This window comes from Bubalus kerabau, chromosome 11 (genome assembly GCF_029407905.1).
Source record: "Bubalus kerabau isolate K-KA32 ecotype Philippines breed swamp buffalo chromosome 11, PCC_UOA_SB_1v2, whole genome shotgun sequence".
In the NCBI taxonomy this organism is placed as follows: domain Eukaryota; kingdom Metazoa; phylum Chordata; class Mammalia; order Artiodactyla; family Bovidae; genus Bubalus; species Bubalus kerabau.
Window position 1 is genome coordinate 53,965,529 of NC_073634.1, and position 6,345 is coordinate 53,971,873.

At 37.2% G+C, this 6,345-nt stretch overlaps 1 pseudogene; it reads left to right on the forward strand.

Moving 5' to 3' along the window:
• The first annotated feature begins 5,045 nt into the window (after positions 1–5,045).
• Positions 5,046–5,847, forward strand: LOC129623815 (tRNA (guanine(37)-N1)-methyltransferase-like; annotated as a pseudogene).
• Positions 5,848–6,345: the final 498 nt, after the last annotated feature.

A 6,345-nucleotide genomic window follows, 5' to 3' on the forward strand; every position in this document is an offset into this window, starting at 1 on the left:
TCTTTTTTCAAAATTTCCCCCATTTAGGTTGTTGCATAATATTGAGCAAAGTCTTGACTAGTTCTTTACTTATCATTGATTTATAAACTGAAACAGTCTTTCTGTTTTTTTTTCCTAAAATAACTGTGAATAAAGTCCATTTACATCGAATATCATTTATATCAAATGACCCACAGGTCTCTTCTCCCAAAACAAGCTGTGGGGAGGTGGAATCTAGTTAAATGTCTTGCTCTCACAGATCTCATGTTGCCAGCCTGATTTTGTGAAACTTACAGGTGATTTATACTGGAATTCCTACAAAGCAGTGTTAATCATTTCAGTGTAATTTTGTTTTAATGTCTTAAATAAACAATAATTAAAAGTGTTAAAAATGCCAAATAGGGTAGAGAATGATCATTGCTTATAGTAAGTTTGGAATAGATGCAATACAGTGAATTAAACATTAAAGATTGATTTTTTTTCAAGATTTTTCCAGCAGAATTGTGTTAATCCTATGAGCAGTCAAAACATTTTATTGAGTGTTGTATTTAATGTTGTTTTAAGTATGCATGATCTCATTTGATAATCTAATAAAACCAGGTGGAACAAACAGTTTATGGATGAGGAGAGTGAGCCTTAGGAAGAATAAAACTGAAGTTCACAGACCTGGTTAGTAACCAGCTGGGACATTTCCATTCCATCCTTCTGGCACTGCCTTTGTACATTAGAATTCCACTTTTCATAGAGGAGGGAAGGTCAATAGGCTGATGATGCAAAATAAGTGAATCTTGTCAAACTGCTCTGTTCATACTCTGGACTTCAGACAGTGAAGGAAAAAACTAGGCAGAGAAGGTAATCCTGAGCAGAATGAGTTCATGATCAAAGTCCTGTCATCCTGACCAGAGTTTGAGATTTACTTCTTTCTCCTGAGGGAAAGCCAGATTGTCATTTCATACTGTGGAAAAGAACTACTACCATGAAGAGATGCCATTCATTCTGTCCTAGTCCTCCAGCTTCAATCACAATCACAGAAGAGAGAAGACCACAGATGAGAAAGAGATTACTTTTCACATAAAATTGGATTAAGGAGTCCTGCTTCCCTCTTTGAAGTATTATTTGAAAAAAAAAATGCATACCTTTCTTATTGAAGATCTTACAAATTATTGCTTTTAATGGATCTTGGAACAGAAAATGCACCATGCTTGAACTCCAAACTTGTGTCATGCCTTGGTGAGTATTTTATGAATTGTAAAATTGGAAAATAAGTTAAGATACCAAAGTGGCTGCTGGCTCCCCCATCTGATAAATCTTACTTGGGATTAGTATGTAATATCCCTTTTAAGACCTCTTTCATTTCTTTTTTTATGGACTTGAACTGAATGCCAATAAAAGTGAAGAAATTCATCCATGTATCTTTGTTTTTCCTTGTTAACTATATTACTTAGCTGTGCAGATTTTCTTTATTCTGAATAATCACAGGCTTTCTGAAAATGTCAGCATCTCATTTAACTGTGTTTTCTAGTGTTCAGACTTTGCACCATGACTGAGGTATACTTAGAGATATACGCTTTAAAATAGATGTTAACCTGGGAGAATCAACCTCTTTGGCAGGGAAAGGACTTTGATGAACTCACTTTCCTTTTAAAACAATAAAATATAAGCAAAACAACTAAAGCCAATCATTTCAGAAGTCTGTCAATTAGCCAAAGCCACAGAACAAACTAAAAATTTTCTATACAAGAGAGGCTGCTGAACTTTGGTAAGATGGTGGGATCTGTCATATTTGAATTTAGGGCTAATCTCCTCTCCTTTCATTCCCTCCTCATCTTAGAGGTGTAGGAGGTAAAACCCAGCAACCATTGCAGAGAAGGAAAGGACTGAACTGCTTGTGGAGCTCTGTTAAAGCATCATCCCCAGTACAGAGTCAATATTTTGTCTGAACTTTCAGCTCCCTGGGAAATAGATGGCTATTTGAATGATTCAGAGCTTAGCTCAGTGGGAAGTGGATGGATCTAATACCAGAGTTATTACAAACAAGTCTATTTGTTTGTAACAACAACAACAGTAACAAAATACAAGGCATTAGAAGAAACAGGAAGGTAAGTCCACATACACTGGGGGAAAAAACAGCTAATAGAAAAAGGCCCTCAGGGGCACCAGATTTTGGACTTAGCAGAAAAAGATTTTAAATAAGCTCTGGTAAATAAATTCAAAGAAGTACAGGGAATCATGTATAAAGAATGAAAGGAAGTGTGAAAATACTATTGGTGATGGTAACTGTGTAGCCATTATGAAAGGCAATATACATGCATTATTTTGTAATTCTTTTTCTCTCCAATCTGTTTTCAAAGACAACTGAATATCAATAAATATAAAGCTGCATTAATGGGCCTATCATTTATACAGATGTACATTTTTGCAAAGGAGGAAGAGGAAATAGGGGTATTTAGACAGAAGTTTTTGCACAGTATTGAAATTAAATTGGCATGCATCGACTAGATTATTTCACATTAAGGTGCTAATTGTAATTTTCAGAGTAAACACTACAAAAATAACTGAAGTAAATATAGTGAGACAAACAACAATGAAATTAAAAAGATACACTAGAGAACATGTGGGCTTTCCTATAGCTCAGATGGTAAAGAATCTGTCTACAATGCAGCAGACCCAGGTTAGATCCCTGAGTTGGGAAGAATCCCCTAGAGAAGGGAATGGCAACCCATTCCAGTATTTCTGCCTAGAAAATTTCATGGACAGAGTAGCTTGGTTGGCTATAGTCCATGGGGTTGCAAAGAGTCAGACACAACTGAGTGACTAACACAAGAGAATATATATTTAACAAAAATAAAAGATAGAAATCAAGGAACAAGGAAAAAGAAAAAAAGCACAAGACACAAGGAAACCAACAGCAAAAGGACAAATATAAACCCTGCCTTATCAGTAATTACATTAAATCCAAGTGCATTAAACACCTCAATCAAAAGACAGATGTTGGTAGAATAAATATACTAGCTACAGGATGCATACTTTTATTCAAAGACATAAATAGATTAAAAAGAAAAGGATGGAAATATTTACATGAAAATGATAGTCAAAGAGAGATGAACTAGTTGTACTAAAATCAGGCAAAATATACTCGGAGATGAAAATAATTACAGGAGAAATAGAAACACTAGCATAGAAAATGACAACCCATTCCAGTATTCTTGCCTGGAAAATTCCAAGGGCAGAGGAGCCTTGTGGGCTACAGACCATGGGGTCACAAAAAGTTGAATATGACTGAGCATGCATACATGCACAGAAACATTTTATTCTTATTGAGGGTTAATTTATAATTAGAAAAATATGACAATTATAAACATATATACACCTATCAACACAGCCCCAAAACACATGAAGCAAAAACTAACACAGTTAAAGGGAGAAATAGATAATCCAATAATAAAAATCTGAAGCTTTAATACTTAATTTTTGATAACAGATAAAACAACAATACAGCAGTTCAGCAGAGAAATAGAATATGTGAGCAATATTATAAACCAAATTGTTAAGTCACTAAGTCGTGTCTGACTCTGCGACTCCATGAACTGCAGCATGCCAAACTTTCCTGTCCTTCACTATCTCTTGGAGTTTGCTCAAACTCATGTCCATTGAGTCAATGATGCCATCCAACCATCTCATCTTCTGTCACCTGCTTCTCCACATGCCCTCAATCTTTCCCTACATCACAGTCCCTTACAATGTGTCAGCTCTTCGTATCAGGTAGCCAAAGTATTGGAGCTTAAGCTTTAGCATTGGTCCTTCTATTCAGTGTTGATTTCTTTTAGGATTGACTGATTTGATCTTGCAGTCCAAGAAACTCTTAAGAGTCTTCTCAAGCACCACAATTCAATGGCATCAATTCTTCAGTGCCCAGCCTTCTTTATAGACAAATATTTACAGAATACTCCCTCCAACATCAGAATATGAATTCTTCTCAATAGTCATTCTGCTAACATGGAAAATTCTCTAGGATAAACCTTGCCTTCAATTCAGCTCAGTCACTCAGATGTGTCTGACTCTTTGTGACCCCATGGATTGCAGCATGCCAGCCTTCTCTGTCCTTCACCAACTACTGGAGCTTGCTCAAACTCATATCGATCAAGTTGGTGGTGCCATTCTACCATCTTATCCTCTATCGTCCCCTTCTACTGCCTTCAATTTTCCCAGCATCAGGGTCTTTTCTAATCAGTCAGTTCTTTGCATCAGGGGGCCAAAGTATTGGATCTTCAGCTTCAACATCAATCCTTCCAATGAATATTCAGGGTTGTTTTCCTTTAGGATTGACTTGTTTGATGTCCTTGCAGTCCAAGGGACTCTCAAGAGTCTTCCTCAACACTACAGTTCAAAAGCATCAATTCTTTAGCACTCAGCTTTCTTTATGGTCCAGCTCTCACATCCATATATGACTATGGGAAAAACCATAGCTTTGGCTAGAAGGACCATTGTTGGCAAAATAATGTGTCTGCTTTGTAATATGCTGTTTAGGTTGGTCATAGCTTTTCTTCCAAGGAACAAGTGTCTTTTAATTTCATGGCTGCAGTCACCATCTGCAGTGATTTTGGAGTCCAAGAAAATAAAGTCTTCCAATGTTTTCATCGTTTCCCCATCAATTTGCCATGAAGTGATGGGACTGGATGCCGTAATCTTTGTTTCTTGAATGTTGAGTTTTAAGCTAGGCTTTTCATTCTCCTCTTTCACTTTGATCTACAGACTCTTTAGTTCTTCTTCACTTTCTGCCATAAGGGTGGTGTCATCTGCATATCTGAGGTTATTGATATTTCTCCCAGCAATCTTGATTCCAGCTTGTGCTTCACCCAGCCTGGTATTTCTCATGATGTATTCTACATATAAGTTAAATAAGTAGAGTGACAAAATACAGTCTTGATGTATTCCTTTCCCAATTTGGAACCAGTCCATTGTTCCACATCTGGTTCTAACTGTTGCTTCTTAACGTGCATACTTCTCAGAAGTAGGTAAGATCTGGTATTCCCATCTCTTGAAGAATTTTCCACAGTTTGTTTTGATCCTCACAAATCAATAATATTGATAATATCTACCAAAATTTCCAACTGGAAGTACTATCTGGAGAGGAAAATATGATGATCAATGTTTGAGAAAGCAATAACACCTGTGAATTTGATTTTTCAAAAGTCTGTTGGAATCCTCATCTCCCCACAGAACACAGCCATGTCACAGAACTTCTCCAATCTGGGGAATGTCCTATTTGATGTTTTTCCTGGGGTGGGTTGGGCCCTTGCCATTCCAGCAGCAAAGAAAAACTGCACTGTGTTTGTTAATAATCTCAATCCTGAATCTCATAAATGGCTACTGCACAACTGTAAATTAAATAAAGTGGACAAAAAGGTAAAAGCCTTTAACTTGGATGGGAAAGACTTCCTGCAAGGACCAGTCAGAGAAGAGTTAATGCAGCAGCTGGGATCATGGTCAAAAGAAATAAAATACTCTGTGCACATTGTCATGAATTTGATGAATTTGCCAGAAAAGGCTATTGAGTTTCTCAGCTCTTTCAAAGCACTCTTAGATGGACAGCCATCTGACAGTGAACTTCCCATTGTGCATTGTTACAGCTTTTCCAAAGGTGCTAATCCAGCAAGGGACATTCAGCAATGAGCTGGACCTGTATTAGGCATCTTCTTGGAGGCATGCAGTTCAGTTCACCTAGTAAGAAATGTAGTCCCTAACAAGGAAATGCTATACATCACTTTTCAGATTCCTGCTGCTATACTTTACAAGAACCAGACTATAAATCAAGACAATCATGAAGATCCACCTCTTAAACACCAGAGGGCAGATAAAGACTTTTAAGAAGAAAAAACACAAATTGCTTTAGTCATGTAATTGAAAATATTTTCTCCATCTCCCCACTAGACTTTGTGATAGTGAACTATCATTTGTATGATTTCTAATATTTTACCATTCAGTTACTTTAGTATTGAACCCTTTTATTTTACTCTAGCTGGCTTCCCTGGTGGTCAGATGGTAAAGAATCTGCCTGCAATGCAGGAGACCTAGGTTCGATCCCTGCATTGGAAAGATCTCCTGGAGTAGGGAATGGCAACCCACTCCAGTATTCTTGACTTGAGAATGCCATTGGCAGAGGTGCCTGGTGGGCTATAGTCCATAGGGTTGCAAAGAGTCAGACATGACTGACAGACTAACACACTCACAGTCAAGGGCTTTAGCATAGTCAATGCAGCAGAAGTAGATGTTTTTCTGGAACTCTCTTGCTTTTTCGATAATCCAATGGATGTTGGCAATTTGATCTCTAGTTCCTGTGCCTTTTCTAAATCCAGCTTGAACATC